The following is an 11686-nucleotide window of genomic DNA, read 5'->3' on the forward strand; positions in this document are numbered from 1 at the left end:
TATTAAGTGGCCATCAACTTAATATAGACAGCTACATACTTAGGATATATAAGCCTCATGGTAATTACAAACCAAAAACCTATAATAGATACACAAAACAAAAGAGAAATCAATACAAGCATAACACTAAAGAAAGTCACCAATCACAAGGGAAGAGAACAAGAGAAGAAAGAAACAGAGAAGAACTACAAAAATAACCAGAAAATAGTGAACAAAATGGAACTAAGTACATACTTATCAATAATTAAATATAAATGGTCAAAATGCTCAAATAAAAAGGCAAGGGGTGACTGAATAGATTAAAAAACAAGACCCATTAGCTACCTATAAGAGACTCACTTCAGACCTACAGACACATACAGAACTTGAACTTTCACTGAAAAAGATATTCCATGCAAAATGGAAGTGAAAAAAAAAGCTGGGGTAGTATTACTTACAGATAAATAGACTTTAAAACAAACTATAACAAAAGACAAAGAAGCGTATTACATATGGATACCCACTCTTGTTGATATCATTCAACATAGTATTATTGACTGTCTTAGCCTCAGCAATTAAGCAAGAAAAAGAAGCAGAAGACATACAAATTGGAAAGGAAGAAATAAAATTGTCACAATTTGCAGATGACATATACCATATGTAGAAAACACTAAAGACTCCACCAGAAAACTGTTAGAACTGATAAATGAATATGAAGTTCCAGTATACAAAATCAATATACCGAAATCTGTCATATTTCTATAAAATAATGACAATCTAGGAGAAAGAAACATTAAGAGAACAATTCCATTTATAACTGCATCAAAAAGAATAAAATAATTAGGAATAAATTTAACAAAGGAGGTAAAAGACTTGTACAATGAAAACTTTAAGACACTGATGAAATAAATTGAAGACAACACAAATAAATGGAAAGATGTATTATGCTAATCAATTAGGAAAATTTGATATTGTTAAAATGTCCATACTACCCAAAGCAATCTACACATGAATGCAATATCTACCAAAATACCAATGGCATTTTCAGAGAATTAGAACAAGTAATCCTAAGCATGTATGGAACCATAAGAGACCCAGAACAGCCACAGCAAGAAAGAACAAAGCTGAAGGTATCATGTACCCTGGTTTCAAACTATACCATAATATACAATAATCAAAACAGTATGGTACTGGCACAAAAATAGACATAGATCAAAGAAACAAAACAGAGAGCCCAGAAATAAACCCACACTTATATGGTCAATTAATCTACCACAGAGGAGCAAGAATATACAACGGGGAAAAGACAGTTTCTTCAGTAAGTCACGGGAAAAAACTAGATAGCCACATGCAAATGAATGAACCAGGATCACTGTTTTATGCCATATACCCCCAAAAACCCTCAAAATGGATTAAAGACCTAAAACCATAAAACACTTAAAAGGAAACATAAAAAGTAAACTCTTGGACTCAGTTTAGCAATTATTTTTCAGTATGTCTCTCCAGGCAGGGGAAACAAAAGCAAAAATAAACAAGCAGGACTACATCAAACCAAAAAGCTTCTGCACAGCAAAGAAAACCAAACCAAACAAATGAAAAGGAAGCCTATTGAATTATATTTGCAAATGATATATCATTTTAGATATAACATTGGATATATCATATTGGAGCTAATATCCAAAATATATAAAGAACTCACAATTCAAAACAAAAAAACCCAGATAATCCAATTAAAAAATTAGCAGAGGACCTGAAAAGACAGTTTTCCAAAGAACACATACAAATGGCCAGTAGACACATGAAAAGACACTCAACATCACTGATAATCAAGGAAATGCAAATCAAAACCACAATGAGATACCACCTCAGAGTAGGTAATATCAACAAGACAGGAAATAACATCTGTTGGTGAGGATGTGGAGTACATACACAGCTGGTAGGATTATAATTGATGCATCCACTATGGAAAGTGTTGTGAAGTTTCTTCAAAAAACTAAAAACAGAAATACTATACCACCCAGCAATTCCACTTCTGGGAATTTATCTGAAGGAAACAAAAGCACTAATTTGAAAAGATATATGCACTCCTGTATTTATCACAGAATTATTTACAATAGTCAAAATATGGAACAACCTAAATATACACTGATAGATGAATGGACAAAAAGAGGTGTTATATACATGCAATGGAATATTATTCAGCAATGAAAAAGAGTTAAATTTTGCATGTGTGACAACATGGATGGACCTAGAAGTTATTATGCTCAGTGAAATAAGTCAGATGCAGAAAGACAAATACCATATGATTTCACTTACATGTGGAATCTAAAAAAATAAAACAAATGAACAAACAAAACAGAAGAGACTCATAAACACAGAGAATAGTCTGATGGTTGCTATAGGGTATGATATGGGGGGATGGGCATACTAGGTGAAGGTGGAAAAAAATTAGTGAAATGTTTGATATCTTTTTCTGGGTGATGGGTACAGGAGTGTATACAACATGTCAAAATTCACTGAGCTATACCCTAATATTTATATACATTTCATTGTATATACCTCAATTTTTTAAAAAAAGACTGAAGTGCTCTTGGATCATAAAAATGATGAAGGGCAGAGACAGAAGGCAGGCATCATAGTTAACTTTTTGATGAAAAATGCTGAGATAAAAACAGTATAGTAAGAACAGGAAGGATTCCATCTTAAAACTAAGATTCCATTTTAAAAACCAGGAAGTTTTTAAATATACAGAATCCTAACATTCTTTAACAATTCGACAATAACTCAATCTACCTTGAGGGCAGGGCTGGTGGTCTTAATTGATGTTTCCAGAAGGAAGCTGCTATCCTGGGGAGGAATGGGATCAGTAAATTTCTTGTGTTAACTTAATTTTGCAGAATTGTCTAGAGCACTGATGCTAGAAGAGATGAGACTTAATGTTTCTCACATGGAGATAAGCATTTTGAGACCACTTTACAAGCTTATACCCCATAGCCTTTTGAAAAATCCTTAAAAGAGGGAACCCACAACCTTTAAGCATGCCTCCTCTCTGAGGATGCCCACACTTTTTCTAAGTGTGTACTTTTAAATAAATTTTTCTTGCTGCTCAATTTACTACATTTTGTCTTTTTGCTATATCACAATATTTCCAAGTCTCCATTTTACCCCTGATAAGCAAGGAGGGGCTGAAAGCTCAGATTTGGGCTGGCAAGTTCCCTCGCCTGGGTGACCCAGATGGAACTGCAGGTGCAGGATCCTGCCTGAGAAAATAATCTCAGATCATAATCTCACCCCATCCCATGCTGCACAGCTCCCCAAATCCTGGGGTGGTAGGTGCTAGCCCCCATGCAGTGCAGGTCTAAGTGAACACGGGGCGCCAAGTGACCTTGGCTTTAAGAGATGACAAGAGAAACTGCCTTATACCAAGAAAATGTTCAGCAAATTTTCTCTTTCCCTCTGCACTTTCCTGTTCTTAGCCAACTGCAAGGCAGCTGCCATTCATTTCTACTCTCTAATGAATTCCTTCCTTACCTACATTCATCCAACAGGCTCGAGAATTCTTTCTAGAGTCAAGAATGAGGTTTCACCTGGTGCACAGGCAGAGACTTCCCAGATGCAGCTGCCTGGCAACAAAAATACAAAGTCAAACAAAAACAAACAAACAAAAAAGACCTAAATGTAAGATCTGAAACCATAAAACTTCTAAAAGAAAATATAGACAGTGACGTCTTGGACAGCAGCATTACCAATTTGTTTTCTGGATATGTTTTCCCCAGGCAAGGATAAAAAGGCAAAAATAAGTAAATGGAAATACATCAAACAAAACACTCTGCACAGCAATGGAAATCATGTCTTATCTGTTGAACTACGGTAGTTGCTGGGAAAAGTAGAATATCCTAAAATTAGTCAACTCTGTGCCTGCCTAATGGGTGTGATGAATGTGTCAGTCCTAACTTAGAGACACTTTTCTCTCAGTCATCTTCCTGTTGTTCTGGTACTTGAATCTGTGCCATCCATGGAGACCTGTGACAAAAGGCACATGTGCACAAACACCTCCCCTTCCTTCCTTCCTCATAGGCTTGGTCGGCTGCTTCCTTCCCTTCCTCTCCTATTTTCCCTTTATCCGCTCCTCTTTCCTTCTACCCCAAATCAATCACTAACTTTTTCCCATTTTATCAATGCATATCAAGCAAATGGCAAACCAGTTTGAAAAAAACACCAGTGATTAAGACAGAGCTCTTGCCCTTGAAAAGTCCACAATTTAGTCAGGGAGATAGACATATAAACAAAGAATTAGACAGCTTGATGAGCACCATAATTATGTATCTCAAGTCAGTAACAGGATAAAGAAAACTCTTCAACTGATTTTGCCAGGAGGAAGAAGGCCGGCTCTACACAGGAGATGGTACTTGTGATATACCTGGAAGGTCATCCCTTTTGAGTGTGGGACAGGGTAGCTGGGGGCACCTGGACAGATGGGCCCTAGGCCACATCGAACTGCATCAAACAGAGTCCTCCCCATGGAAGGGAGTTCTGTCTTTTCTGCCCTCTGTCTCTAATCTGCTTAACAAAGACCAAAGCAATCCAGCGGTTTTAACTTAGACCTGAACATGCCACTGCTGGCCGAGGAGAAAAAATGCCTCTGGAACTGAGCATCCAGCTTCTGTTAGCTCCCTGCCTTTGTGAAAATTGACTCAGATTTTTCATTTCCTCTCTTTAGGAGAAGCATAATATTTAAACATGTAAAAAAAATTACCCCATTATTTTTGGCATTTGTAACTATTTCTTCAATAATTGGACCAAATATTTCAATGCCCCATTTTATACATACTAATCTTCACTCTGGCTTATTCTAAAGGTCAATGCATAGCCAACAGAGAGGTGCTGATCATGCTGGCCAGGAAGGAGGGAGTGTGATGTGGCTCACAGGCGGATGTGCTCCGACAAAGGTCATTAGAGCTCTCTGATCAAATCCACAGACTATTTGCTGTGTTTGGAATGAAGCCTCTAAAGAGGGTATAAAAGGAGTGTGTGTGTGTGTGTGTGTGTGTGTGTGTGTGTGTGTGTGTGTGTGTGTGCATATACATATGTTTCCAAGTAACTGAAAGCATGTTTTTCAAACAGAAAGAGGGAGAGGGAGAAGGGAATTGAATTCGGCAAATATAGACAACTCTTTTAAGGGAGGGGGAGAAGCCAGCAGAGGAAGAGAGGTCTAGAATTTAGTTTTCTCTAAGTTTCTCCAATTTGGAGCCCAACCTCTCATCTTTGGGTTTAGCAATGGGTTCTCTGAGATCCTGATTTTTTAGCAGGTAGGAATTTGAAATAACAAACACTTGCTCTGATGGGTGAGAAAAGTTCTGTAAGAGATGTTTCTACCAAGACACATGTGAAAGGAAGTGGCAATATGTGGCAATTCAACTAGGATCAGCAACTTTTCCCTGAATTTGTTGACTTGGAAATCATTTGTCTAGCTCTGCAACTGAATTATCATTTGCTCTACCAGTCTTTCTAAAGCCTCATATCCTGATGCTGGTTAAGAATAATACATTTTACTCTTGTCAGTTTCTACCTACCACTGAGGATCTAAAAGTACGTTCAGAGGTAATCTGAACAGACTCTTTCATGATAATGCAAGTTTTAGTAGATCTACAGAACAGCAAATATAACTTGATAATCACGCCAAACATTTCTTTGCATTGTAAAATTGAATTGGCAGCTTTGCATAATAAAGGGATAAAATTATGAACCAAGTAAGATTTGTCTGAAACTTGATTGTTCAGGCTCAAAATTCTCTGCTGAATTCTCTTATGCTTGCTTTTGTATTTAGCCATTTTCATATGACTGCTTACAGCGATATTTCATTTTTTATCTATTTTTATAAAAGTAAATGTTAAATAAATATGCCAAAGCCACTCCAGTAGCATCCATCATATCACGTTTCTATTACATACATATTTTGCCATCATAATTGACACACCAACATTTATGAATTTGGTTTTTTGTGGATGCATTAGGAGTAGTATCTCTTTTAGTATGCAATATTTTCTAATTTTTTATTCCTTTATTTCTTGCTATACTTTACAAAGTGTTTGTAAAATGCAGTGGAGTTTTTTTGTGTGCGCAAAATGGGCAATCACCAGGGTGAAGGCATAGAGAAGCTAAAGTGGAGTGAGGATTATAGGACATTATCATTTTTTTCTAAGATAAAAGCAAATTGTGGCCCTGTGAAACATCTTGAGAACTAATCTGGCAAAAGTGAGATCATGGAATGTTAGCTTTCCCCAAGTTTTGAAAGAGAATTATAAAATTGCATTTACAAATTTAAAAATCTATCTTCTAGTTGAAATTAGGTAGGTAACAAAGGGCCAGGAGAGACTTCCAAATTTATCTACTCTGATCTCATTGTGCAGATAAGAAAGCTGAACAATATTACTCTGCAAGTCACCCTACGCAATTTAGGTTTCTGCTATTGTTTCAGATGTCCATCTGTTACAGCATGTATTTACCAAGCAAGTAGTAGGTACAAGGGATCCTTCAAATTTTCTCTGATGGATACAAAGTTGTGGAAAATACTCTTTCCCTTTGGTGAATTCATAGTCCATTATCAAAGGATAAGATAGAAATTTGAATATTTAAAATACAAGATTCAATTTGTTAAGACCATAAGAGTGCGATAAAGTTTTAAGAAGGGAAAGATAAAATGAATTTTGGGCAAACCAATGTAAGTTTCTTAATTAAAAACAGCACTTAACTTGTGATATGAAAATAAGATTCAATGGAGGCAGGAGAGAGGATGGTCAGCCTGGCAGAGGGAGTTTATCAGCAAGTACAGTAAAGCAGGCAATAAAGACAAATAGCAAGCTGTCTAATGTGACTGGATTATAATTTACCTTCACATTTTTCCATCATGGAATTCCATGTCCAAAAATTATGGCCATATTTTAAGGGAAATTAAATATCCAAATATCGAATCAAATAGCCTTGTCTTTAGCAGTGACTCACTGAAGTCCCTAAGCAGAAAATAACTTGATCACCACCCCCACAAGTTGTTTATCTTTTACCAAAGTTTGTAATGCATTTTGAAAGGAACAAGGAAAAGAGAACTGACGCTCCCTAATCACTTGCGTTGGTCATTTATTTGTTTGTGCTCAAAGCCATTCTGGCCCCTCTGCTGTGAACTGCAGAATGTCTTACCTTTGCAAACCAGATTGTCCAGGCTCCCTTTACCAAACAGCTACCATGGACATTCAGCCATGGGGGGAGGAGGTTCACTAGCATCAAAGGATGGAAGGAAAGGAGAAGTCAGGCTTTTTCTTCTCACTCTGTGCTTCAGGCAGTAACTCCACAGTGGTCACACCTTCTCTCTGGCTTTCACTCTCGTGCAGCATCTACCATGGTCCAGTTGCAGCCTGGCAGATTCAGCATTTTCTGGGCAGCTCCTTCTCCATGGTTCCAGGTCCTGCTGGGCATCCTCAGCTCAAAGAATCTGGCAGTACCAATGCCACTTTCGAGCCCCAGTTCTGGCATGATACAGGCATCCTCCTGATGCTAACCTCTGGATGCTGCTTGGATCCTTGTGTGCCCTTTCACATCTTTCAACACAGGAAATGAAAGATTCATGTAACTGGAATGTTAAAAAATGAGACTACCTCATAATTAGAACCAGAGCTTCAAAGTCGTGGATCTGTTTCTTTCTCCCCATCTCCTGTGCTCTCTCTGGTTGTCTTCAATGTCAGGACAGGTCTTGCTCTACAGCCTGAAAGATGATTGTTGGTTAGTCTACGTCCTTGAGGTCCATAATCCAGACTGAAAAGAGACTCTCTTTTCCAAAAACCCTGTATTAAATCTCAAAGTTGAGTTTGACTGATTTACTGGAGTTCAGGAAGTGAAATTCTCTGACTGGCCCTGGTCACAGGCGGTAGGATGCTATTATTCCAGCCTCGTCAGAGTTTAATTGAGTGAGGAGTAGCAGCTACTCAGAAGAAGGGATGCTAGGCAAACAAGCATCTAATATAAGGAGATGCTGACAGTTCTCCATTTTCCCCTCTGTATCTACTCTTTATCATTTTCTGGCCAGACTTTCTGTCCAGGGACCTGACCTCTTTGACCTCTATTGCCTGTCCTCCTTTGTCCTCTTTCTGTTGAGTGCAGCCAGTGGAGCACACTGCCAGGTGGTTAGAAGACCAAAGGGAAGAGCCTTCGGGGTGTATATTCCTTCACAAACCCGCCAGGCAGTGACTGGGCAGCGGCAGCTTCCCTCTCCATAGCGTCTCTTATTGGGCACTCTCTCCTATTTGCAAGTTCTCCAGGGCCCTGGTAGAAGCTGCCACCTCCACTGCCTCTGAGACCTTAGAGGGGTAGTAGCTTTTCCTACTCTTGGTTCCTGGTTGCCACACTACTCCTGGTGGGTTCCCTTACCTCTGTCCACACCCTAAATGACCTCTTCTTTAAACCCTCTTCAATTACTCTTTTTTAAAAAGATAAGGCTTAAAAAAAAGTTTTAGATTCACAGAAAAATAAAGAGGGAGGTACAGAGATTTCCTATATGCTCCTGCCCTGACACATGCATAGCTTCCCCCATTATCAACATCCCCCACAGAGTGGTACATCTGTTATAATTAATTAACCTACAGTGACACATCATAACCACCCAAAGTCCGTAGTTTACATTAGGGCTCACTCTTGATGTTGTACATTTTACAGGTTTGGACAGATGTATAGATGACATGTATCCATCATTATGGGTATCTTTTCATGGCTTGATAGCTTGTTTTTTTTTTTTTTTAGTACCAAATAATAGTCCATTATCCGGATATAACAGTTTATCCATTCACCAGCTGAAGGGCATTCTGGTTGCTTCTAAGTCTGGGCAACTATGATTAAGCTGCTACAAACATCCACAACCCTGGAGGACATACCCCATTGTCACTGCCTTGCCTGACTATACCCAACTGATGGGCCAGGCAGACAGAGCTTTCGGCTCCTACCATCCACATGGCTCTTATGCTAAAAAGCAAAAGGGAATAGATGGAGAATCCCACCCCACCTGCCACTCACATTGGTGGATGAACCCAGTTTGTTCTGCTTTGCTTTTTGATGATGTACTTACTCAATTTCGAAGTCTGTGAGGAAATGGGCTCCTCATGAGTCTATCTATAAATTAAGTTTTGCAATTGTGGTCATCCCCCCGTCCTTGTACCTTCGTTAGAATACACTGCTAGTTAATATGGGAGAGATAAATTCTCAGTTCTATGTTTTTGTTTTTGCTTTTTTGTAAATACGCAGTTTGGTGTGGAGGAGAATAGGGGTCTAGTGGAAATGTGAGTGAACTTCATTCCCTGAGGAAGATCAGCAACAGGGACAGGGTCATGAGAGGCCCACTCCGTGATCCTCAACTATAATTGTAAACCAATTTTTAAGTGGCATAATTATTTGTGATTCATACCATAGAACTTGCTCTGGCATGGAAGATTGATGGAAGTATAATGCAGCAATGCAAGCACAAAACATCTTGTTTGGGACTCCTGGGACAAAAAAATAAGCAGTGTTTGGAAGGCCCAAACACAAATGCATATGGAAAAATGAACCTGACTTAGGGGCCAGAGGTCATTCCCTTCTGACTTCATTTCCATGATCGCTCCTTACCCATGACGTCCAAAACATACTACTAAATTAAGAAGTCTGAGAAGTTAAATGGAAAATTTTATCAGGAATCAAGTGCAGTTGAAGGTATAGGCAGGAAAGACAAATTCTTTGATTCACCTGAGATTTGCTGCACTGGGATCCAATTCACAAAGCAGAAAGGAAAGCTGGACCAGCCAAGTCCAGCTGAGAGAGAAAGCAGCTTTCTGCTCTGCACTGTCCATTTATGTGGAGAATCACTGACAATCCAACATGCAAAAGCAGTGAGCACTGTGGTTAGTGGCAAGAATCCAAAACAATAAGGCATTTGCAGCCTAGCAAAGCACTGACTTTGAGGGGCCAAGAAAGGCAGAAGCCTCATGTAATGATAAGGTGACAAAAGAATATACACACCATTATAAAAATCTTGTTTTTTATGCATAGATGTGCCCTTAAGGTGGAGAGACATCTCTCCAAAAGCACAGATTCACAGAAGAAATTTATTTTGAGGCAAGTTTAGAGCAGAGAAGGATGGACAAAGGCCCTCTGTAGTCGGTCTGCTCTGCGAGGCAACCTTTGTCTCCCAGGGCTGGGCAGTCCCGGTGACGCAGATGACGGTGCATTTTCTCCTTCCAAATTCCAATTGTCCACAGAGCCTTCACAGTAGCTGGACAGCAGACCTTTGCAGAGTGACATATTACCCCTGGTTTGTGTTTATCTGCTACACTGCCAGGTGGCCGGTTCCTTTGCAACCTACGAGCACCTTGAGAGCCAGGACAGGCCTTCAGTAATCGTTGTTCTTACTCCTTAGCTTCAGCCCAGATGCAGAGCAGCCATTTAATGAAGTTCTGTTGACCTAATTTTCTCATTTTGATATTTTTCCTCCTTAGGAAAAAGACTTACACACACACATACAAACCAGTTGGTGTAAAATAAAATAGGAAGGTAAGTGGAGGACAAAACAAAAAAACACTCATTTATACATTATTATTATTAAAGGAATCATTTCACAGAGGAGAAAAATGAAGATTAAGGAAGTTAAGTGAATTGCCCAGTGTCACACAGCAAACAAATGTCAGAATCTGGAACTGAACCCAGGACTGTCTAGTCCCGGAGCCATGCACTACATTGCATCACCCAAAAGTCCTTGAACTGTTTGCTTGCCCACTCTTCTTCCTCAGCTCAGGGAGGGCAAACACTGTGTGTCTGCTGAGAACTAACAAACAATTACTGGGCGCCTGCTTTTGGCTGGGTACTGAGAGGGTGAAAGGTAGTTTATAACCCACATTCAGACAGAATATTGACTGACTAAAACTTAATGATTCTTTTAATTCATTCAGAAAGTCTGGTAGGATGATAGGAAGTAATTTCCTGGTGTTGCTGCTCTTACATTTGAGAAGTAGGTTGGCCCAGGGAGATGAGATGGAGCAGGAAAGAAGAAAAAGTAGCAGAGCTCTTATAACTCTTTTTAAAGTTAAAGCCTTTGGGACATACCTTTTAATGCAACTCCTGGAAGTGATTTATGCTTCCAAGCTCCCTCATTTTTGTCATTCTTCAGTAGGAAAACAACCCCATGATGTGTGACAAAATATATAACCTAAAATTCCACAACAAAACCCCCCAAACTGGTAGTGGGAACTCACAATTAGTAATAAAATTTTGCTCACTATTTTCTTTTACTCATTTTAAAAATTGTGGTAAAATACACATAACATAGAGTTTACAGTAGTGGTAAGTATATTCACATTATTGTGTAACCAATATCCAGAATCTTTTCACCTTGCAAACCTGAGACTCTGCATCCATTAAACAATTCCCCATCCCCCCTTCCCCTCAGCCCCCAGCAAACATTCCTTTTTCTGTTTCTAAGAATCTACTTTAAGACCCTTCATATGAGTGGAATCATACGGAACCTGTCTGTTTGTAACTAGTTTATTTCACTTAGCATAATGCCCTCCAGGATCATTCTGTTGTAGCATGTGTCAGAATTTCATTCTTTTTGATGGCTGAATAATATTCCAGTGTATGTATATACCACATTCTCTTTATCCATTCAATCATGAAGGGATAGTTGGGTTGCTTCTAC

General features: G+C 38.9%; 1 long non-coding RNA gene across 1 annotated transcript; it reads right to left on the bottom strand.

Moving 5' to 3' along the window:
• Positions 1 to 2224: 2224 nt before the first annotated feature.
• LOC140850478 (uncharacterized) lies at positions 2225 to 7746 on the bottom strand. Its single transcript, XR_012133376.1, has 3 exons — positions 7174 to 7746; positions 3511 to 3602; positions 2225 to 2826 (listed from the first exon to the last, which is right to left on the bottom strand). It is a non-coding gene; the product is annotated as an uncharacterized lncRNA (long non-coding RNA).
• Positions 7747 to 11686: the final 3940 nt, after the last annotated feature.

This window comes from Manis javanica, chromosome 7 (assembly GCF_040802235.1).
Source record: "Manis javanica isolate MJ-LG chromosome 7, MJ_LKY, whole genome shotgun sequence".
NCBI lineage: Eukaryota > Metazoa > Chordata > Mammalia > Pholidota > Manidae > Manis > Manis javanica.